This window comes from Zalophus californianus, chromosome 7 (assembly GCF_009762305.2).
Source record: "Zalophus californianus isolate mZalCal1 chromosome 7, mZalCal1.pri.v2, whole genome shotgun sequence".
Classification (NCBI taxonomy): domain Eukaryota; kingdom Metazoa; phylum Chordata; class Mammalia; order Carnivora; family Otariidae; genus Zalophus; species Zalophus californianus.
Window position 1 is genome coordinate 84,867,431 of NC_045601.1, and position 25,208 is coordinate 84,892,638.

Consider the following 25,208-nt stretch of genomic DNA (forward strand, 5'->3'; position numbering starts at 1 on the left):
TCCTTCACAATCTTTGTAGAGAGAGGTAAACAACATTTTAAGTTTGGTGGGGGTCAACTAAATGTGTTTGAAGTTGACATAAAGGAAATCATACTGTACACATAATTTTGTAAACTGCCTTTTTTTACCTGACATATTTTCATGATAAATCCTTGCTGATAAATGTAAATCTAGTTTGTTTATTTAAGCTGCCATACAAAATTCTATTCTGACTTATCAGGATTTGTTGATTTTTCTGCTGATGGATACTTAAATTTTTGCTTTTTTTCATTTATAAACAATACTACAAATAATACACATTTCTTGTGCATACATATGTGTAAGTGCCAAAATTTCACTAGATTATATACACCTAGGGTAGAATGCTAACATTTTAAGATATACCTAACTTCAGTTTTTTTAGGTATTGCCATATTGTTCTCCAATGTGGTTATATCAATTTATGCTCTCACCAACAGCTAGCATTGTTAAACTTTTAATTTTGGTCTTTCTGATAGCTTGAAGAGTGAATCTTGTTTTACTTGCTTTTCTCTGATTATGAGAACATCTTTTAAAATTATTAGCCATTCAGATGTCTTCTTTTAAGAACTGCCCTATCAACCTTTGCTCATTTTTCAATTGGGTTTTAAATCTATTTCTCATTGATTGTAGGAGTGCAGGAGTTCCCCATAACTTTTCTGTCACGTCTTTCACGTATCTTTCCTATTCAATGGCTTGTTTTTAACTTTATGATGTCTTATGCCACACGATTTTTAATTTTAATATATCGCATTTATCAATCTTTTCCTTTATGTTTATGTTGTTTGTGTCTGCATTTCAGTTTATTTCTATAATACAGAAATATAATTATTTGGTAAAAATGCCTACGCACATTTTGAATCTCTTAATAAAATGGTCATACTATTTTCCAAAATTGCTGAAGGGTTAATACCCCTCCATCAGTGTACGAGGGTAACTGATTCAGTATGTTCTTGTGATGGTTAATTTTATGTGTCAACTTGGCTAGGCCATGGTACCCAAATATCTGGTCAAACACATTTGGAAATTACTGTGAGGGTATTTTTTTTTTTTACATGAGATTAACATTTATATCAGTAGGCTCTGAGTAAACAAATTACTCTTCATAATGTGGGTGGTCCTCATTCTATCAGTTAAAAGTCTCAAGAAAAAGCCTGATCTTTCCCCAGGAAGAAGAAATTCTTCCAGTAGACTCCCTTCAGACTCAAACTGCAGCATCAACTTTTCTATGGGTCTCTCGCCTACCAGCCTACCCTGCAGATTTTGGCTTGCCCACCTCCACAATCACATTGAACCAATTGCTTAAAATAAATATCTCTCTAAACACACATTAGTTCTGCTTCTCTGGAGAACTCTGACTAATACAGTTCTGTTACATAAGTTTTATTTTCTCTATAAGTTAGATATATACAGGGCCCAGTGTCACTCACAGTTAATATGAGATGTCAGGCTTTCTGATTCCAGTTTGCTATTAGGAACATTTTTTTATTTCAAGTTTAGTAGTCTCTTCCTTTTGTTCCTTTAATCACCATATTTGTCTTTGCCTTGACTTGGTTGACATTTCCTTAGGATGGACTTTTTATGAAACTGTGTCCCCATTCATAAAGATCTTGTACTTGGAAAGTTTATTTCCACCTATCAAATCTCCTCATATTACTCTAAATTATCATATCATTGGCATATGCAATCCAATTGCTGAAATACATTTGTGTTTTCTAATTTTCCAGTAATCCAGTGATGGTGTTTAAATAAAATAGTATCAGGGCACCTGGGTGGCTCAGTTGGTTAAGCGACTGACTCTTGATTTTGGCTCAGGTCATGATCGAGCCTTGCAACAGGCAGGGAGTATGGAGCCTGCTTAAAGATTCTCTCTTTCCCTCCCTCTCAGTCTGTCCCTCTCCCTCCCTTGCACACATGTGCGCTTGCACACTCTCTCTAAAAATGAATGAATGAATGAATGAATGAATGAACAGAATAGTACCTTATGAAAGAAAAAAACAATTTCTAATTATTTAACATAATGTGTCCGCTGGAATGTGGTTCAAGGGAAATTTTTACATCAGTAAGATAGCAATATCTTGTAAGATATTCTTACTACCTCCTACAATGTAGGAGGTATCTCAAAAAAAGGTATTTTTAAAAACAGCTTCTGTATCCTTTGTATATAGCTATGTCTCTAGGAACAGGTAGAACAAAATCATTCCCTGATCTATATAAACTACTTTCCATTTTAATTTGATGCCTTCTTTAAGATATAGTTTGACAAGCACTATGAACTTTCAATAAACATGGACTGAAAATGGGAAACTTGCTATTATTGTTCCAACTTCCACAGTAACCAAACAAGCCTTATTCACATTCTACATCAATAGCCCAATGTCATTCAGGAGACAAAATAATTGCTGATAGGAACAGAAATGTTTTTAAACTACCCTCTTCTTTTTATTCACATCTGTTCAGTGTTTGAATGAATTTTTGCTTTGTTTCAGAAAATGTGCTTAACTGTATAGTAAGTAGCTAAGATCTATGTGTGTGAATGAGTGGGAGAACAGCTGACACAGAGTACATCACGGGACTGTAACATAATATGACTGCGGTGACCCGTGATGCTCTTTGCCTTGTGGGATAAAGTGTAATAGAACGCTTTATTAGTTTCCCAAACATAAACAGTACACATACTTCTGTGCCTTATCATTTTCAAATCATGATGTGTTATTCTTAGAAATAAATGCTGGCATTAAAAATAGATACTTTATTCCCAAGTACAGGATTTGATAAGTACAACAGTGAAAACTGCTTTTTGATTTTAATATTTATAAGAACCAAATTTCCTACGTAGAAAGAATGTAACAATGGAGAAATAAGCTGCCTTTTATTGTTATCTTCAGGAAGCAGTAACTATAACTGATGTTCATAAAAATCTTAAAAGTCTTCATAAAACAAAAAGTTAACAGAAAAGAGCCCCTCTATAATGGTAATCCTAAACACATTTCTTTCTCTGAAGGAAAGAAATGTTTTTCTCTCAATATTACTTTCTCCTTTAAGAAATATGGCTTACTGCTGGACTTAGACTCAACTAGTCTACTATTACTAGGGATGATGTACTTGTGTAGGGCATTTAATGAGGCTCTTTTTTTTTTCCCCATTAGGGACTCCTTCTGAATCATGAGTTCATCCCACCGGTCAGGTTTGTTCTGACATTTGCTGCCTTTCTCAAGCAGAAAAGCTCTTTTGAACTCAAGTGAGGTCATTAGTAGTAAGAATGTCTTGAAGCTATAAAGTGCTGAATACTTTTAAAAGGAATTTCCCATATAGGGTATCATTGCACAAGGATAAATTCAATTATTGCCTTTCCTTATTTCCTCCCATCCATTCATCCTTCCTTCCATTCCCCCTCCCTCGCTCCCTCTTCCTTCCTTCTTTCTTTTTTCTTTTCTTTTTCCCTTCCCTTTCCTTTCCCTTCCTTTTTTTTCTCTTTCTTATAAAGAAAATTAAGCCAAGGGTGATTTCTGAACCAGGTCTCACAGCTTGAGCTGCCCCTGATTCCATTTTGCCTCACACTCCAAACCCAACCCATAAGCAAGTCCCGTCAGACCTATTTTCACAATATATCCCAAATTCAACTAGTTCTTCCACTTCCCCCACTGCCACCCTAATTCAAGAGGTGATTTATCCCTCTTCCGAAAAACTGCAACGGCCTCTAATTGGTATTCCTGGGTGCATTCCCACCTACAATCATCCAGTGCCCACACAACAACCAGAGAGATCTTTCTAAAGTATGAATCAGATCATGGTTCTTTTCTGTTTAAAAATCCTCCATGGCTTCCCATGACTTTCAAGGCTTTTGGTGATTTGGCCCTGCCTATGTGTCTTGCTTCATCCTCCTCAGTTTTCTCCCTAGTGGACTATACTTCAGCCAAATTGACTTCTTTCTGTCCTTCAAACGTGCCAAACTTTTTCCTAACTCGGCCTTTGCATCTATTGCTACTTCTTTTCACCCTCAGATTTTCATGGGTGCCTCTTTATGAACAGTGATGCCTCAACTCAAATATTACTTCCTCAGAGAGGCCTTCCCTTCCCACCCTTAGCAAAGTAGCTCCTCCACCATCCATCTATCATATTGTCCCATTTTATCTTCTCTGATCCTTGACATTATTTTATTTATTAATTTATGCATTTATTTTATTACATCCTCTATATTAGTTATCAATTGCTGCATGATAAATCAACCAAAACTTAGCAACTTAAAACAATTAAAAACAACAAACATTTACTATCTCACACAGTTTTTATGAATTACAAATTTGGGAATAGCTTAGCTCGTTGTTCTGGCTCAGGCTCTCACATGAGGCTGCAGTTAAATGTCAGCCAGGGCTGCAGTCATCGAAAGGTTTGACTGGAGCTGGAAAATCTCATTTTAAGAGGCTGACACACATAATTGTCAGGTTTCTTCTGATTATGAGGCAAGGGTCTCAATTCCTATAAGGGACTTTTCCATAGGGCTGCTGGAGTCCATACAATATGGTAGATGGATTCCCCAAAAGCAAGGGATCCAAGAAACCACAATGTGTTTTATGACCTAGCTTTAGAGATAATACACAGTCATCTAGCAACATCCTATTGATTACATATATAATCAGTATTCAATATGAGAAGGGACTGTACAAGGGCATAAATACCAGGAGGCATAAAAATCATTAGCAATCCCTCTTGAAGGCAGCTATACCATGGATATCACAGACTTTGCCCTGTTCAGCAATATCCTCTGTTTCCAGGAAAGTTCCTGAAACTCAATGAATGTTAGATGAATAGTAGACTAACTGGTTAGTGGCAGACTTGTGTCTCAGTTTCTGAGTTTGTATTTGTGCACACGTATGTGTAAAAAGTCCTAACTGGAAGTCAAGGAACTGGTTTCCTTTCTAGCTTTGGCCCAACTTCATATAATATCAGAAAAATCACTTAACCTCCATGATTTTTAATAGTTTTATCTACAAAATAGGAAGAATATCTATCCTGACTTATTTGCATATTTGTTATAAACATTATGTAACAAAAACTTAATTGAATCACAGATCTGTACTTCTGAAACAAATAATGCAACATATTTTAAGAAAAAAGAAAAAGAAGAAGATAACAGGAGAGGAAGAAAAGGGGAGTATGTCAGAGGGGGAGACGAACCATGAGAGATGATGGACTCTGAAAAACAAACTGAGGGTTCTAGAGGGGAGGGGGGTAGGGGGATGGGTTAGCCTGGTGATGGGCATTGAGGAGGGCACGTTCTGCATGGAGCACTGGGTGTTATGAACAAACAATGAATCATGGAACACTGCACCAAAAACTAATGATGTAATATATGGTGATTAACATAACAATAAAAAATTAAAAAAAAAAAAAGGAGACCAAGATCTAGATTCAAACCATGTAGTTTTTTAATTATGTTACATTAGTCCTGACTCTCCATTTCTTCTTTGATAGAGCAAATAGGTTAATTTACATTATCTATAATGCTTTTCTAATCCTCAGATTCTGCAGTTTTTATGGCTAAAGCAACAATTACATTATGTTAATCTGAAGGCACTTTAAAAAACAGTACTGTGTGGTTAGCTAAGGAACCAAAAGAGCCAAAATACAAGTCAACTTGTCACTAAAGCAGCTGGAAGGTGTTTTGATTGAGGAGATGGGGCAGGCCAGCATGGGAATGCCACCCATTGTTAGAAGGGGCCCAGGGGACAGTTGGAGGTAGGATTGGCAATCACCGCAACCCTGACTTCAGTCAATTATGTGGCTGCTATCATTTCTCAGGCCCCATTCTAGCTAAAATTTGCCACTGGCCTTTGAGGTTTCTGACTTGAGGACCCAGAGAATTCAAGGAAGTATGAGGTAAACTTTTTTCACCAAAGCCCAAGAGGGCACCCTTCCTCCTTTCTAGAAATTGAGGGGGAAATTGGTCCAACTACAGGTCAGCCTTAATATACAGTATTGTGCACAGTATAAATACACACCTTTATCTTGGAATTCTTGTCAGCTGCCCTCAGTCCCTGCATGTACTCACAGATCTCAGCCAAGAACATTTTTCTCCCTCAAAATTGTAAGAAATCTCCTAGAAGCCACCAAATCACTAAATGTTAAGACTCCTAGCTCACAAGATTTCATTTCAAGTCCGCATGGCTTTTGTTTTAAAATTTGTTTATTATATGTCAATAGGAATTGAGGATAACACCTACCATATTTGTACTTCAGCCACGTTTCATATGTTTGTTTCTTCAATATCATTTTGAAAACTAAGATTTGTAGGTTTTATAACACCTACAATTTGTTGATTTGGCACGGAGACAGTTTAACTTTTAGATCTCTCATTTATTGCTTTTCTTAATAAAAACTGCTTCAATTTTGGGCAGTCATAACCCACTTGAGCTTCACAGTATGTGATACGATTAGCAGCCTGGGTCTGGGGGCAGGGTGTTTGTTTTTTGGTTTATATTGTGACACAAATGGAAATGTCTGAAGGAATTTTAATGTTTGTATCTTATAAGAATACCACATTTCCCACACTTCTAAGAACTCAGAAATGTCTCTCATTTGTGTTTAGAATAAAATCTGGAGTGTAACATTCTGAACGATGATGTAACTGATATATTTGAACAAACATCTGTAGGCAAGACAAACTGTCATTGATTTGTTTGTGGAACTGGACCATTTAAAATTAAGTATGAAGATCTTAGTTGCTTATTTGTCAGCATTCTTACCAGTTTAGTCAGTTATAATAAGCTTAATACATCCAAGCATATTAGCAAAGCTCTGGGCCTAGAACCCTAAAAAAAAAAAAAAAAAAAAACACACATTAGGATTCAAAGCATTACAAAACAATGCTACCAATTGCACTGCATTACACATCTTGAATTTTTGATGCTTAATCCCTCAAAGCCACCTTGAACCCTGTGTTGCAGCCACCAAGGGTGTTGAATGAAAAAAATCTGAAGGGATTAAGGAGTTATTTCCACTAGAAAGAAACACATTTTCTCAGCTGTTCTGGTTTCAATGAGGAGGGATTTTCCCTAAATCCTCCTGTGCTCTTCCCTCCTCTTTACTCTCTTTTCCCTGGGGGAAGCAGAGTAATTTATCAGGTTGGGAATTTAATAATAAATTTGGCATGCTCAACTCAGTTCCAACTTTATCATCTTTGGGGGAGAGGGCCTCTGCAACTTGATCCAAAAGTCCTACCTGGCAGGCTCCCACAGCTAAGCAGACCCACCTGGCTTCAGCATTACATTTAAGGTGGTAAATCTCTCTCACCGTCAGTGAGTAGGACTACTTATCTCTCATAAAGTACAACACTTAACTTTCCAATATGTTGGATTTCCATTTGTCAATCTTTATCATAGTTCTCAAGACTCCAACAGTTTTCAACAAACCAATTAATAACCTAATTAACAGAAATGTCCTGGCATATTTCCATACACCTTCATATCCCCTATACCAAGCCCATATTTGCAGCAATATACCAGGTTTGAAGAAATATACATGCTAAGAAAGTAGTTATGGTTAAGACAAGAAAATGCCTTTGATACCATATTAAGTGAAAAGAATAATGTAAAATTTCTATATTTTAAAGACTGCATTAAGTGTCCATGTAAGTCAACTTTTGCGCATATTCACGAGAATTTTTATTGACTTTTAAAATCATTATTTTTTTTTTTAGAAAGAGTGCACACATGCACATGCATGTGAACAAGGGGTGGGGGTGGGCAGAAGGAGAGGGAGAGAATCTTAAGTAGGCTCCACACTCACCATGGAATCTGAAGCAGAGCTCCATTTCACATCCCTGAGATCATGACCTGAGCTAAAATCAAGAGACAGACACTTAACTGACTTAGCTGCCCATGTGCCCCTTTATTGACTTTTATAAAAGATTTTTTAAATGCTTTATTAGTTCACTCCCTAGTGATATACTTTGTATCACATTTTCAAACCAGTTAAGTGTCCTAAAGCAAAGATCTCCTGTCTAGCATAAAACTACAGCAATTTTTCTATAAAATACATAGCTCTTTTTTTATAATTAGTTGAAGACAGATTTTTAAATGGAAACTTAGAAGTGAGGTGAAAATTTTACCTAGCCCAGGAACCAATTTAGAAAAGCAAAGTATTTGTAGACAGCAGAATAGTTGTTTTATCATCAGCAAATGTATTACCTACAGCTAGGCATTTATTTATTTTATCCAGTAACCTTAAAGGGAATGAACCTGCTCCTAGTCTTTCTTCCTTATCTGTGTTTCTTTCACTTCTTCACCCCACATTTTGTCCTATGCTTTGAAATCATGGCCAAAAGTTCCACTTCCCTAGTGACAGCCACTTTCAAGGATTCCAACATGCATTGGACAGCAGTTGCTTGGGATTACGCAAATCATCGAGGACTTCCTCAATTCAAGCACACAAGTGAGTCCGCCAGAATATTTTTGTTATATATTCTTGTGATTGGATTGGTATCTATATCATTAAGCTAGGAGAATCATGTATATTTCATTAAGGGTAGACTGCTCATGGTATTATATTGAATTGAACAGAAAACTCATTTTCTGAAGGAAAACTTTATGTGACTAGCTATTTAAGTGTTTCTATTAAGGTCCAAATTCATTAATAATTTTACATTTTTAGCCTGTCCATAGGCTAGTTAGAAATGTCCAAACTCTTTTAGTATGTATACATCTTGAGTCCCTGTGTGTAGGTATGTGTGTGTGTGTGTGTGTGTGTGTGTGTGTGTGTGTGTGTGTGTGTAAGGGTGGAAAACAGGTATGATTTGGGGAAGTTCTAATTTATACTTACCTTAAATGCCTATATCAGAGCCCTGTCGGCTTCTTCCAAATCCACCTGGGCGTATAAATCTACTTTCTCAGACTTTGCTTAAGAATCATGAGAGACTAGTCATTCACTTTCAAAGCACTCCTGTCTTTTGAGTTTCTCAGATAACCAACTTGATTCATTCCTTAAAAGTCACTGCAGCTCTCCTTAACTTTTCAGGATATAAAAAGGAAAGGTGATAGATCTTCAACTTTCTTTAATTGTCTTCCTCTGAAACTACTTAAGGATTTTGAAATTACAACAGAGACCAAGAAGAAATCTTTAACATGATTTGTTTCAAGGGGAAATTAACAGGATGTGGCAGGACCTAGCACGAAATGGAATGAAAGGGGAAATGAACAAATGGAAGATGTCCTCTGGATTAAGCAGTGAAAATAAAAATGAGGTGATGAAGACCTTTCATCAGAGAGTTAAATGATTTTTAATTTCTCTGGACTCTAAGGGAAAACACAAAGCAGTTATCCATTTGGTTCACTGTGCCAAGATTTTCATTTCTTTCCTTCAATGATTATTATTTATTATGAAAGGATTATTAAAACAACATTAAAGGAATTCCTAAACATGAAAAACACGGTTTCCCATTATCCTAACACCCTGCACTCTTGTGTCACTATTGTGAGCCATCATCTTCCACCTTTAGGCCACACCAGGTGCCTGTTTAAAGCTCCCTGTGTTTGTTTTCACAAATTTAGCCCAGCAGAGCTTAGATAGTTTACTCTCAACTTTAAGCCCAGCATTTGCCATAGTGTGTGACACACAGTAGGTATTCAATATATTTTTTGAGTAAACATGAATGTATAAATATTCCTCTTAATTATTCATCCTTGAAACCCATGCATCTTCAGTTGTCCCCAGTTTGTAGTTACAAATGACAATATTTAAGCCACCAAACTGAATTTCATTAGTGTCGAGACCTCATCTGCTCATGCAGAAGTTCCTGGTTGCTAAGAGTCCCTCCTAATATTTAAATTCCCAATTCTCCCCGGTCTCTGCTGCTCCAAAGGGCAATTCTTAGCCAATCATACCAGCCCCAAAGTTCTAAATGCAACCCGAAAGGAGAAAAACACATCCTCTCTCTCTCTCTCTCTCCTTCCTTCCCCTCCTCCACCCACAGGAAGACCACTTGGGTTCCAAAACGCTACAAAGCTTTACAGGTATACAGTCTACCTCTACCCCATGGTAAATGTGTGTTGGCAGATATGAGTCAATTACTGAGCCTCATATGAGTCAATTAGTGCAGAATGTAGAGGGAAAGTGGTGTCTTCTAGCCCCACTTCCAGCTTTTACACTTATGTGTTTAGGAAACCAGTTTACTCTCATATTCTCCCTTCCCCACAGGTCAAGGTTCAGTCCTTGGCCTGTGGGATGTGTAGTTCCTAAGAGGCATGGTCTGTTTTTTCACTCTTCCCATCCGTCTTCCTATGAGCTGTCATGTGGGCATAAGAAATAGAAAAAAAATGGCAGGGGTTCAACATAGCTGGTTTTTCATTAATGGGAGAAGGTAACCCTAAAATCTACTCCTTGAAGTCTCCACCAGCATCATGGTCTCTGTAGAGATATGCATGATTTCTTAGGGGTACTCTTTATCTTCACCTTGATCTCCTCCTTTACTGAGGAATCTCCCAGAAAGGGTCAACCACATCTCCCTTTTGACAACACCAGGGATCTTTGTCTCCAAATTCCTCTCTGAGTGGGGAATCCAGCTGCCTGAACAACTCTATGTCCCTGCCTCTTCGCCACCACTATGTGGTGAACTTCCCAATGGCAACATGCCATCCCCACTCCATGCCCTCTTCATCCTCCCTTGCCTACATTTATTGTGAGTCTCAGTGACTGGGACCAACTATAAACTCATGTTCGACCATTGCCTCCCTAGGAAAGGTATTCAAAATCTCAGGGAAATAGAATCCTCAACAGCACCTCCTCCCTTTTCAGTTCATCCCCCCAAATGAAGAATATTCACTGATTAACCTGAATCCAAAATACTTACACAGCTAAAGTCTTTACTCTGGAGCTATAGCTGGGATTTTAACCATCAAGTATGGAAAACACTGTGCTCTACTCTTTCTGTTGCCATTTTTCATGCTGATTTTCCATGTATCAACACTGTCTATTTTTTATTTTAATAGTTGCATGAGATTACATTATACAAATAAAAAATAACATTTAACTATTCTTTTCTTGATGAACATTTATAATTTTCTTTTGTCCAATTTCAGTTTATTTTCACTAAGAAAAAAAAAATACTATCATGGTATCTGCAAAAAGACAAATCATTAAAATATAATTAATCCTGGCCTCTAGAAAAAAAAAAATACCTCTGAAGTAGTAATTTCCTACAGGATCTCAGAGTATCAGATAGTGGCTTCCAAGCCATGAACTCTAACCGAGGCTGTAAAACTATGTGCGGTATGTTAAAAGTCACCTATTTGTTAATAATAAACTTATAAACAAAAATCTTTCGAACTCTGTTCACTTGGGAATTCATGACCCATGAAAAGTCCAATAGTTGTGAAAATTGCTTAATAATCTAAGTATTCCCAGAATTTTCAAAGTGTATAATGATGTTTTTATTATTAACCTTAACTTTGGAAAAGGAGGTAATGATGATGGGTTTTGCACCCTGTTGCTATTACCACCTAAGAGTATTGACTCTCTCCCCAACAAGTTGAATGACTGAGGAGCCTAAATAAACACAGCAGGAGACTCAGCAATGAGAGGCTTTACTGAACGCAAAGACACGGGGCCCTTCAGTCCAAGGTTGGAGTCTGGCGGCCTGAGGCGACTGAGGAGAAAAAAGAAAAGGCTGAATCTTCCATGAATCACATTTTGAACAGTGCTATAGGGTTCCAAAAGTTATAGCTGGAAAAGCAATGCTGAGGACAAGGTCCAATGTGAAAGGTGAGGGTGAAAATGTAATAACATTTAATGGGATCAGAATTCCAAAGGATGGGGAGTTATCCGGACAGAATCTTCAGAACAAGTATAAGAAGTAAATTTAAAGTGGGTGCAGCCACTTAAAAGGGTGGGGGCCTGGCACTCTATCGATAAGAATAATTACAGATCAAGGACAATCTATTTGCATATTAACAACGTAAAGGTGATAGAAGACCTAAAAATGCTTCCAAATGATCAAAAATATTTCATCCAATCTAAGATGCTAACTTGTGTAAGATACATTTGAATGCTTGAAATGAAATCTTAATGTGAAGGAAATGTAAAAACTAAGTATGGAAATTAAAATGGAAGAATATATAGAAGAATATTTGTACATATTTTGGTCAAGGAAAAGATCTTAAGATCAATAAGAAGGTTAGAAAGAAAATACGATTGTATTTAATTACATTAAAATATACATATAAATTTTTTCTATAATCCCTAAAAAATACTATATGTACTGTTTTAGTTAGGCCAGACTAGTCCAAAGTAACCACAAATTGACTCTCAAATCAAAGTAATATAACCCAATAAAGATTCCTTTTTTGCTCACTCCCAGTCTGATGCCCATCAGGAAGGTTCCTCCCACCTGCAGCAGCACCATCTGTAGCACCAAGCCTCCCAGGCCACTGCAGCAGGGAAGAGATGGAAGAGGCCAACTGAGGCAATTAGTAGCCTTGGCCTGAAGCTATACTGTGGTTTCTGTCCAAAGTCCATTGACAAAGTGGTCATCTAGGCCAACTGAACTGCAAGGGAAGCTGGGGATGTGGGGAATGACAATGGATACTTTTGGACACTGTCTCTGACATAGAAGTAGCTAAGCAAAATGCTTTAGTTGGAAAGAAATCCTTCCAAACACCACATGTTTGTTTTCATTAGAAGCAAACAACTGAAGAATTCAACTGACTCTGTAATAGACATCTGTACTTCAACATTTGCCCAAGGAGACATATCTTTTGAAAAATAAGTAGCACTTTGTTCTACTTTAATATTTTATAAATGGCACACTCCTCTGTAAAATATCAAATATGATTAATCTAAAATAAACTCATTGGACTTAATTGCTTTTAAAGTACTGTGGACGAAGTATTTAGAATTCTATGGTAACTGCTTTGTACAAGCTCCCCTTTAGACCAGAAGCTTTAGAGATTTAGACATAAAGCCCACCAAATAAGGGTAAGCTAAGCTAAGACTGCTGCATCCCACAGGCCCAGGGAGTGTCATCTGTGTGCCCTGAGTGTGTATGGTGTGATGCAGGGCAATTCAGAAAGAGAAAGGAGAATGTACCGCTGGAGTTATGCAACACAGCAGCCCGGAGTGGAAATCTGGGAAAATATTCATTTTAATCTTTACTGGAAAACAGTATCTGCCTTAGGAACTGTTATTAAGGACCTCAAGAAGAGAGTGACAGCAAAATAAAATTAGAGAACATTTTTGTCTAAAACTTTCTGTCTGAAATCAGGTAAAAATGAACTAATAAAAGAATTTACCTGCTGGCCTGAAACTGTGAGTAAACATAGAAATAAATGAAAAACAAGAAACACTGCACGAGTACTTTGGAACAAAGCTAAGAAAATGGAGATTTAAACAGCAGAGAACCATTAGAACTTCTGAGGCTTCACCACAAGACCAGCAGGAGGGCTGGAAGCTCCCTCACTCCTACACTACTTCTACTATTTTTCACTACTCTGCCTTGAGTTTGGTTAAAAAGTAGTGTTACTAATTTTTACAAACATGCCAGAATTTATGCATCCAAACAACTGTTGTTTCAGCTAAAGGAGTCACCTTTAAGAGGCTATGAGCTGATTCCAATAGCATTATCATTGTCCAAATATTTTTGGAAACTCCTCTTTTGGAAGTACCTTCAAAGGCATCATCAAGTTCTTTTGAGTGGTGACAAATCAATGTCCTAAGAAGGGAGACTGACTGAAGCCACCAACTGTCAGCTGAAATTAATTGCATAAGGCATATTATCAAGCTGGGTAATATCACTTTAAATTTTAAAATACATATAAGGACACATAACTTTAATAGTGAATATATAGTTCTACTTTACCACACACACAGTTCTGAAAGATGCTCTGCTAAAATGCTTTGAGCAAAGGCATCTAGCATTAATGTCACTGGTACATATTATTCAACAGAAATCTCTGTGAAGTCCACTGTAATTACTTTAGCAATACACACTCCAGCAGCTATGCAGAGGGCCTACTTCACTAGTATTGGATGATGTTTCCATGTGTATGTGTATGTGTGCACGTACATGCACATGCATGTGTTTGTGATGGATGAAAAATGTCATCTAATTTTTTAACACTTTGCATTTTCCTGATTCACTAGTGAGGAAAAAAATGTTTGCTGTCCATTTTTCTTTTCTTTATTTATAACTTGTTTTTTTTTAGTAGACATTTTTATATCAGGAATAGTAATGTATTATCTGTCTTTGGATGTTATCCTTTTTTTTTTTAAAGATTTTATGTATTTGAGAGAGAGACAGTGTGTGTGCACAAGCAGGGGGAAGGGCAGATGGAGAAGAAGGACAAGCAGACTCCCTGCTGAGTGGGTAGCCAGACTCAGCCCTGAACCCAGGACCCTGCGATCATGACCCGAGCTGAAGTCAGACGCTTAACCAACTGAGCCACCTAGGTGCCTCTCTTTGGATGTCATTCTAATTGCACAATTTTTTTCCTAATTCATTGTTTTTTATAAGGCATGTATTCAATATGTATGAATATACATATGTGCGCACACACACACACACACACACACACACACACATACACATGCTATATAGATAGGTTAAATAAAACTGTGTTTTCTAAGTTTCCTACCTACTACCTTATGGCCTTTCCTTTGACCAAAACTATACAAATATTTTCCTATATATTCTTCTACTTTTATTTTTATATTTAGTTTTTACATTTTGTTCACATCAAAGTTTCATTTAAAAACAGGCTTAAGGGGACGCCTGGGTGGCTCACTCGTTAAGCGTCTGCCTTTGGCTCAGGTCATGATCCCAGAGTCCTGGGATTGAGCCCCGTGTCAGCTCCCTGCTCAGCGGAGAGTCTGCTTCTCCCTCTCCCTCTGCCCCTTCCCCCTGCTTGTGGTCTCTCTCTTTCTGTCAAATAAATAAATAAAATCTTAAAAAAAAATTAAAAATAAATAAATAAAAACAGGCTTAAGGAGGAACGTCTAGATGCCAATCACCCTTTCAAGTTCTAACAGTTTCTACATCTTTATGTCCTCCCTTCTCACAGGTCATTTCTTTCTAATCAAAATATATCTACTGTTTTCACTAATATATTTTGAAATAACAAACCACTTTTCTAATAGTGTATACAAAATTTTTCTTAACTTTCCTCCAATTTAGGAAAATAAATTTAATTCAACAAACACTTCCTGTCTGTTGTTGTCTACTATGTATCCAGCATTGGGGGGAACATTGCCTGGGATACAAATAGGGGTGTATGTGACATGGTAATTTCCCACAGGGCACTTCCAAACTTATTACATGCCATGTTACTCCTGAAACCAAAAATATACACAGTTCATAAAGTTAAACTTTATATTAATGGACAATTTTTTATACACTAATTATCACTTAAATTTTGGTAGTGGGAAGGGAAATGGCAAAGAAGATGTTGTATGTAAAGATGGGGGTTGTCTTTCCTTGTCCTCTTCTGGGAAAAAATAAATAAATAAAATCTAATTTTCACTTCCTTTTCTTTTCAGTTTGTATGTGGCTTAGAGGAAGGAAGTGTTCAGGGGAGAAATCAGTTTCCTAAAGTTTTTAGAACCAAAAGACTTGGGGGATTGGATTTTTTCTTTTGCTAAAACAACAACTGCAAACGGATATTTATATAAAGAGTTAGGTCAAACCTAACAACTTAAGAGTTTATTTTTAGATTTCTGCTTGGCCAAAGGGGAAATATGGTAAATGAGCCTTATGTTCTTAAATGGGCATGTAGTTGAACTCAAAATATGTCAGAAATCTGACAGAAGTCACTGAAGAACACCAGCTTTCCTAAGCATCATTAGAAATCCCCAAGCAATGACAATATGACTACTGTTTTCTTTTCTTCCTTTTTTTTCCAACCTACTTTCAGTTTTAGTACTCAAGATCTCTACATTTTTGAAGATGCCAAGACAAAAACAAAAAAGATTATATAAACAGAGATATAAATAGAAAGTTTAGCTGAACGTGTAGCAGAGTTGTGTTCCTCTATGTGGAAGCCACGAGCCACATGTGGCTATTGAGTGCTTAAAAGGTAACTAGTCCTTAATTGATGAACAGATGAATTAAATACACACTGGATTTCAAATATCAAAATGAAAAAAGACTATAAAATATCTCATTCAAAATTTTATATTGATTACATACTGAAATTGTAATATTTTAGACATAATTGGTGAAATAAGGTAGACATTGAAATTTATTATACCTGCTTCTTTTTCCTGTTTTTAAATATGACTACAAGAAAATTTAAAATTGCAAATGTAATTCACAAATCTTTCTATTCTACTGTAGTAGAGCAGTGGAATGAAGAGCTAGGCTCTGAAGTAACTCATCTGGATTTAAACCAGACTACTGATACACCAGCCATATGACCTTAGTCAAGTTATGTAGGCAATCTGTGCTTTAGGTTTCCTTATATATAAATTGTGAATGAGAAAATATTCTCTATTTCATAGGGCCGTGTGAGGATTAAGTGTGAAGAGCCTGGTGCAAAGTAAGAGTTCACTCAGTGTTCGTTCTGTTATTCTTACTTCAGAATCCAGAAGAGCGAGGCAAGCCATTTTTCTGCATGAGGAAGCCCTCAAAAGGAAGGGAAACAAGTTAAAATCAGGAGTTTGCTGAAGTGAGGCTTTGTCTACCACCCTTCCCCACCCTACTGCAGCCAATTTACTTCATTGAGAAGAAATCAAACCATCCTTCCAAAATAGAAGATTTTCAAGATTTGTAGAGTCCCGATAGGTATTTCTCCATAGCTGGGCCTGATTCTCTGAGGAGGCCAATACAATGAGACAAAACTACAGATGTTTCCTTTGTATGGGTACACCTCATAGAGGATAAATAGGGTGTGATATATGGATCTGTCTTAATAACAAAATTAAAAGCATGTATCTGATGCTGCTGAAGTCATGGGGGCTAGCCTGAAACTAATAATAATAGTTAATTCTGTTGAGCTTTTGCTACTTTTTAAGCATTACCCCTGATGGCTTTATGTTCTTTTTCTCATTTAAATTTACCTAATAGTTAGTCAGAGTAGGTATTATTATTTTCTCCATTTTATGGTGCAATGGTGTCTCAAAAATGTTAAGTAATTGCCTGAAGTCACAGAGTCAGTGGCAAGCAAGGATTGATCCAAACTCATCTGTGGACATATATCACTAGGGAGTCTTATTAGTTCTCAAACAACTATCAGTAGGTCTGCATAGCACAGATCACAGCCCTGCAAAGAAAAAGGAATGCTCTTATTTTATTTTTTTAAGATTTCACTTATTTATTTCAGAGAGAGAGAGCGAGCACAGGCAGGGTGAGTGGCAGAGGGAGAAGCTGACTCCCTGCTGAGCAGGGAGCCGGATGTGGAGCTCTATCCCAAGACTCCAGGATCATGACCTGAGCCAAAGGCAGACACTTAACCAAATGAACCACCCAGGCACCCTGGAACGCTCTTATTTTATAGCGAGGATATCACATTAGTGAAAAAAAAAAAGTTATGAGAATCATCACATCGTTTCTGCTTGAGCATAACTTCAGAAATTAAGTTGTTTTCATAATTTCTTGTTCACTCAATGTGATGTTTCTGAGGTAAATGAAAGTCTTCATTTCATTAGGTCTGCTGTCAATACAACACTGAGCACACAGTTAGTGCCAATTTAATGATTGTTGAATGAGTAAGTGTATGAGCAAATGTGCTGCTAGTCTTTTTCAATCAGGGCTTGTCATCTGAACCACAGAACACAAAACATTTTGAGTGATTATTTAGTCAATTCTCCCAAGTGTGTACATAACAAATACCATTCTAGATTCACAGAAGAGAAGTTTATTCACTACATAAAATAGATGCCTTAGGACATTAGGGCTTAATTCCCTCTTGGAATCCCATAGAGAACCATACTTGGATTAATCTATGCTCTTTGAGGACTACCTTGACTGTAGTCAGGGGTGACAAATTTGTCACCAGCCTAGGACAAATGTGACTCATAGCTTGTTTTTGTAAGGCCTTTCAGCTAAGAATACTTATGTTTTTAAAGGTTTATAAAAAAATACAAAAAAGAATATGCAACGGACCCAAAGTGGCTCACAATGCCTAAATTATTTACTATCTGACTCTTAGCAGAAAAATTTTGGCCTGTGCTTTATATAAAAGTGGCTATTATCCAAATGGTGCAGGATTAAGTTACCTGATAATACTTGAGGAGGTCTCTAGCACCCATGGTCCCCAAACTCTTCCTTACCAATCTGTCTTCAGATATAAAATTCCTATTTATTTTCATTTGTACGTGGGCACCAAAACATCAGCTGTCCCACCTTCATCCTGCACCAAAGGCCCCTATATACATGCACAAGCCCTCCAGCAACATGGCATAAAAGGTGATGCCTTGAACTCAGAGTGACATGAATTCCAATCTCAGCTCTTATTATATGAAAAATCTTAGTATGCTGGAGTTAATTTCCTCATTCACCAGTTATACGTACAACAGACCCCTATCAAGAAAGCTTTTTCAGTATAACATGTGTATTGGTTATCTATTGCTGTGTAACAAATGACCCCAAAATATAGTAATAGGGGAATCATCTTGGAGTCTGACCAATACACCACAATTGGCATGGGGCAGGAAGTACATAAAGTGGAATCAGATTGGCATGGTGGGACTAGAGAAAAGGCAAAACCTAGTGGAGTATATCAGTATCTCAGGGAGGGCAGGTGTTGAGCATCACAGCTCTGGAGTAACATAGAAGTTAATAGCTCTCTTGTTCTGTGACTTACAAACTCTATATCCTTGCTCAAGTTACTTTATGTCTCTGAGACTGTTTCTTCAACTGTAAATTGGAAGTAATAATACCTACCTTGCAGAGTAGATGTAAAGCTTAAATCAGGTAACATCTAGAGAGCAAGCATAGTATTTGGAATATGGTATATGGTCAATAACAAAAGTTATTATTTTCCTTCTTACCTACATATTAGTCTATCAAACTATCAGTCAATACTTTTCAAATCACAAAGCTCTATACAAAGAAAATTAACATCCAGGAATGATGTTTCTGAGAAAAAAGCATTTCATTAAAATAATGTATTAGTTTAGCACTTTGCACTTAACAAAGCTTTTTCTCATGGTTTATTTCACTTAATTGTCACAAGCCCTGTAAGAGCAGTTTTCAGCTTATCTAGACTAGTATTTGTAAATTGGGAAAACTAAAACAAAAACAAAAACAAAAACAAAGCCCAGAAAGAGAAAAGTTAAATGCCTTATCCAGGATTGCACAATAAATCAGTGAAAGGTCTCTGAACAGATAGTGAAAGATTCAGGGGAGGTTGGTGGGGTCAGTACCAACAACATGCTGAAACCAGAAGTATCTGTGAGAGAGGGACCCACATGGTCAGGAATCCAGAGGGTCCCACACTCCTAAGGATGGAGCAAACCAGTCAGTCAGCAGCCAGGAAACAAGTCGCAGTCAGAGCTTGCCCAGACCAGAGCTCAGAGCAAACATGTAATAGAAAAAAAAAGCAGTCAGGAAATAACCACGTCTCGAATGCAGAAGAGCAAGGCAAGAGAAGGTCAGGTGGTGAGGTGGTGGGAAGCCTAAAGGAAGAAACAATAAAGGGGACTTCTCAGCAGAGGGAATATTCAAGGAGCTTCAAGAGCCAAGCAAGAGTTAGGAGGGAGCTAGAACAGAGCACTTAGCTTACATGGTGTGGCTCTAGCGTATGAAGAGGGGCATTCCTCCATTGATTAGTTTAGAGAGGTTACAATGATGTTAACCAGGAAGAACTAAGGAGCTGGGACTCTTTCCTAATGGTGACCTAATTCTGAAGCAGACCACTTTTAAGTAGGGGAATGATCAGATTTCTATTTTAGAAAAATCACTTGGAGTCAGAGACAAGGATGTAATAATAGGGGAAAGATTTCAAATAAAATAATTTATTCCCAGAGAAGTTTCTGAGAAGATCATACCTAATCAAAATCATCTAATTTTATGCATATTCTTCCACCGTATTCTGTATACTTGATTCCATTTTTAACCCCTTGTTAGGAATTCCCATTGCAGACATATATATTTTAGGCTGGAAAATTACTTTAATTGGTGCCCTATTCAGAATGTGAGGTATTGTGATTAACTTCACTTATTCACTAACTTCCTAGAGACAAGTGTGCTGGGATTTGATGGCCACTATGTTGTTTTTTGTTTTTGATTTTGTTTTTTTGTCATTTATAGTTGGGTTTATAGTCTCTTTCAAAAATGATAACTGAAAAATAGTTTGTTTTTATGGAAATAATGAGCCATAGAGGAATTTTTTTACCATTTGTTAGTGGCATCTGCCAGTCTGCCTGGCAGGGCATGACAATAAATATCTTTCTTGCTTTATGGAAATGATAAATTTAAATATTACTTCATTTTAAAATGCATTTGGAAGGGAATGGGTACATATCATAAATATCACAGGCAAAATAAAGCATGAGATAGTTGCACCTGAGTCTTTTTACAGAGCCTCTTCATACTTCCTTAGTAGTAAGAAAGAAAAGGTATGGAAATTACCAAATGACATACAATAGTCATCTGATAGTCAAGAGCTGAATATGTAATTCTTTTTTAAGATTTATTTATTTGTTTGAGAGAAAGAGAAAGGGCGTGTGCGCCTGAGTTGGGAGAAGGGGCAGAGGGAGAGAACCTCAAGCAGACTCCCCGCTGAGCACAGAGCCTGCCACAGAGCCAGTTGTGGGACTCAATCTCATGACCCATGAGGTCATGACCTGAGCCAAAACCAAGAGTCAGATGCTTAACCAACTGAGCCACCCAGGGACCCCCTGAATATGTAATTCTATAGCATTAGAGGATGGGATGGTTGCTTTTGTGTGTATGGAGAGAGAACTAGTAGAACAGTGCTTAAAAAATAAAAATGCTATCATAGACCCACAATTTATACCACAGATGATCTTAAATCTTTGTTGTTTCCTATGTTCTTCATTTCCAGGACTACCAAATATTGAGGGTTGATGCTGTGCAGTAGTCATTAGTACTGTTCACCACAAATTTCTGATTCTCTTCTCAATCCCATAGTAGAGCAATAGTTCTCTGTCCCCTTAAAGTTAAAAACACTTATGTAACTCACTTTGGTCAATAAACTGTAAAAAAAAAAAAAAAAAGTAACATGTGTCATATATGAGAAGAGGTCTTAAGAAGCAATAGTTCTTTTATCCCTCTGGCATAGTAAGTGGGCATATTCAAGGTGGTGGCTGCTCTAACAGTCTGGGTCACCAAGTGACTACTAAGAGCCCATTGTAGACTTGGTGGTCATGTAGCATATGCAAGAAATAAGTGTGACTGGGGCACCTGGGTGGTTCAGTCAGTTAAGTGTCTGACTCTTGATTTTGGCTCAGATCATGACCTCAGGGTCATGAGATAGAGCCCCATGTCAGGCTCTGTGGTCAGTGGGGAGTCTGCTTGACATTCTCTCTCTCCATTTCACTCTGCCCCTCCCCACCTGTGCTCTCTCTTGCGCTAAAATAAATAAGTCTTTAAAAAAGGAAAGTAAGAAATGTGTATTTTTTACTGCAGCAAACCTAGCCTATTTTGAATAATACCAAAATTTGTACCTAAACATGGGGTGCTACCATAGAAAATAAGCCTGCAATATATGGTAGTGGCTTAGGGCTGGGTAGTGGACAGCAAATGAACTACCACTGGAGACTAGAACAATGTAATATGGATGTTTTACTAAAACATTTGGTAAAGCTGTTGCCTTGATAACCCGGATGGCAGGAAATGTAGCTCTAGAGAAAAAGATTAGAAAACAGTGTTAATAGCATCTATTGATTATCAGTTGGCTGTATTTCATATGATATCATAGAAAGAGATGACCTCAGAAACAATCAAGTGGTTTGCAAATATCAATAAAAGAAAATAGGAAGTGTCCAGAAATTTGGGAACCTTTAGGGTTAGAAGAGGCAACTTTCTCTCTCTGATAGGTAAAAGCTAAAACTAAGGGCTTTGATGTACAAAGGCAAATTGGAATTCTGCCTAGTGACATAGGTCATATAAAAAAATGTTATAGGTTGAAATGTGTTTCCCCAAAATTCATATGTTGAAGTCCCAACACCCAGTACCTCAGAATGCAACTCTATTTTGAGATAGGGACTTTAAAGAGGTGATTAGGTTAAAATGAAGCCATGAGAGTGGGGCCCTAATCCAAAAGAATTGGTGTCTTTACCAGGAGAGACAGAGAAAGGATGCCTGAACATAGAGAAAAGGACACAGTGAGAAGGTGGCTATCTGAGAGCCAAGGAGAGCTGCATCAGTAGAAACTAAACTTGCCAACGTGTTGACCTTGGGCTTCCAGCCTCCAGAACTGTGAGAAAATAAAGTTTGTTGTTTAAGCCACTCAGTCTGTGGTGCTTTATTATGGCAGCCTTAGCAAACTAGGACAAAGGGAATGGTCATTGCACTACTGAATGAAATAAGGTATTTCAGCAAAAAAAACAGCAAGTTTTCAATTGGATCAGCTATCACAGAGCTCAAAGTTCTTATAATTAAGAGAAAGAGAGAGGCAGTGAGAAATCAACAGAGGAGTAAGAAATCAAAGAAATATGGCAAATCTAAGAAATATGTCAGGAAAAGAACTATGAGTGGCTATGGACACATATCACTGCTTGGAATCCAATAGTTAAGAAGCTGTATAAGTCAGTTTGGTGGGAAGCAGATGACACAAAGTACAGCTGCCCCTGTAACAATGCAGGGGGTAGGGGCGCTGACCCCCCGTTCAGTGGAAAATCCACCTATAACTTTTGATCCCTCCAAAACTTAACTACTAATAGCCTACTGTTCACTGAAAGCCTTACTGATTAACATAAACGGTTGATTAATATATATTTTGTATGTTATATGTAGTATATATTATATTCTAACAACAAAGTAAGCTAGAGAAAAGGAAATATTAAGAAAATCATAAGGAAGAGAAAGTACATTTATAGTACCATACTGTATTTATCAAAAAAATCTGCATATAAGTGAACCCATGCACTTCAAACCTATGCTGTTCAAAGGTCAACTGTATTTAACTAAAATGAATTTAATACAGATAGTACAGAAGCATGTCAGAGTTAAGGTATCAATTAGGGATGATGAGCTACTCCCTGAAAATTCATATGTTGAAATCCAAATCCAAAAAGGTGATGGTATTAGTAGATGTGGTCTTTGAGAGGTGCTTAAGTCATGAGGGTAGAACTATCAGGAATTGGATTAATGCCTCCTAAAAGAGACTCCACAGAGCTCCCTAACCCCTTCTACCCTGTGAGGATATAAGGAAAAGTCTGCAATCCAAAAGAGGGTCTTTACCTGACCATGTTGGGATCTCAGTCTTGGACTTCCACTCTCCAAACTATGAGAAATAAATTTCCGCATTTATATGCTACCCAGTTGGTGGTATTTTGTTACAGCAGCCTGAAAAGACTAAGGCACTGTGCTTCACATTCACCAAATCAACAGAATGCCAGAGGGTAATGGAGTTTGGATAATGCAGTCCATAGAGGTTAGTTCCTGGGGCATAGAATAAGACAAAAAAAAAAAAAAAGGAATATATTTGATGAGGAAAACAGAGAATAAGCAACACGAAACTTACTAAATCTTTAAGATAGATGTGCTGCCAAAGAAAGAACAGCCTTGCAGGATGAAATGAATGTTTGAGACTAAAAATGATCCTGGGGCCCCCAATCTTCTAGTTAGCCCCACTGCTTACTAAACTGGCCAGAAATAGGAAAGCTGCTCATCACGTCTCAATTGAAGAATTTGGTCCAATCAAGCAGCATTTCTCACCACCCAAGGGCCATCACTTCTGCCCAACAGGTTCTTATAGTTTCTATGCATCAGTGATCACCTTGTGTCTCCCTTTCTTCTCCTTTCAATGGCCAGGGGTAGACATTAGTGCTATTCTGTTTCTCTTTGCGCTTATCTACCCAATTAAATTTAGAAGGTGACATGACTTACTCTAATCAATAAAATGTGAGCAAGATGATATGTGTAACTTCTAGATGGAATCCTTAAAAGTTATCATGTTATTCTTTATACCATGCCTTTTACTTCTGGCACAGCCTCTAGCAAGTTCAAGATAGTAGCTCCTCCATACCATTAGGTCCCTGAGGACCTACAATAAGCAGAAGTGATTAATGTATATCATGAGCAAAAAATAAACTCCACTCATTTTAAGTCAATGAGAGATTTGGGGGTAGTTTGTTTTTATTCCACCCTAACCCAGCCAATCCCGACTGATAGGTGTGGACAGTGAACTGCAATTTAGACTATGTAGTAGTAAGTGTTAAAGTGGAAACAAACTTTAGAATCCTTAATATCAATATCCCCATTGGCACTGCTTAGGACCACATCAGTTGTGAAACAGACCAAATTTGATTCAATTATCTCCATCCCCCAACACCTCCATACCCGATGGAAAATTTCATTGCTCTACGCTTCCTCAGAGCTTCAGCTTAGTAGTCGGCTATAATCTGAACTGGACTAAATAATAATGGCTAATAGTAAGTGTTGGTTTCTCTTTCACCAGTGGTCAGCGAGCTCATCCATAGTGTCAACACATTTCTAGGTATCACACAGTGAACAAGACAGATAAGGCCCTTGCTTTCATGAAACCTACCTTCCAGCAGGAGGAAACCAGCAATGATGTGAGTGACTCAGCCACTTTAGTGGGGAGGATGGAGAGGTCATCTCTGAAGAGGTGATATTAAAAGTATCAACTAAATGATGAGGAGCCAGCCATGTGAAGACAAGTAAAGAGAAAAATCTAGAAAGGGAGAACAACTTGTACTAAGGCCCTAGAGCAGGAATTAACTTGGCATATTCAGAGAACGGTCAAAAGACCACAGCTACAGCTGGTGTATGGTGGTTGAAGGGACAAATAATAGGTGAAGCCTTTCAAGGAATAGGCAGGTCCAGACCAAAATGGGCTTTATCAGTCAGGGTAGGAGTTTGGGACCTATTCTAAACACAATGGAAAGTCACCAGAAGATTTTAAGAGAAGGAGTGATATACTCTCATTAAATTGCAAAAAGCTCACCCTGACTGATGTGTGGAGAAAGAATTAAAAGGAAACAAGTCTGAAAGTAGCTGGATGAATTACAAGGGCACTGCAGCAGCCCAGGTGAGAGATGGTGATGATGGAGAA

General features: G+C 37.5%; 2 long non-coding RNA genes across 4 annotated transcripts in view; both read right to left on the reverse strand.

Moving 5' to 3' along the window:
- LOC113926713 overlaps window positions 1-25,208 on the reverse strand; it is a 139,123-nt gene that overhangs the window by 55,859 nt on the left and 58,056 nt on the right. Inside the window, exons 3-4 of one of the 3 annotated variants that reach the window (XR_003521398.2) lie at window positions 7,807-7,858; window positions 6,280-6,830 (exon numbers count right to left, since the gene is read on the reverse strand). The exons of 1 other annotated variant lie outside the window; for it this stretch is intronic. This is a non-coding gene — a long non-coding RNA (uncharacterized LOC113926713). Of the gene's footprint in view, window positions 1-6,279; window positions 6,831-7,806; window positions 7,859-25,208 lie in introns of those variants that run through there. One more of the 3 variants, XR_004820204.1, reaches the window with a different exon arrangement.
- LOC113926715 lies at window positions 16,578-23,525 on the reverse strand. Its single transcript, XR_003521403.1, has 3 exons — window positions 23,372-23,525; window positions 18,887-18,923; window positions 16,578-16,627 (listed from the first exon to the last, which is right to left on the reverse strand). It is a non-coding gene; the product is annotated as an uncharacterized LOC113926715 (long non-coding RNA).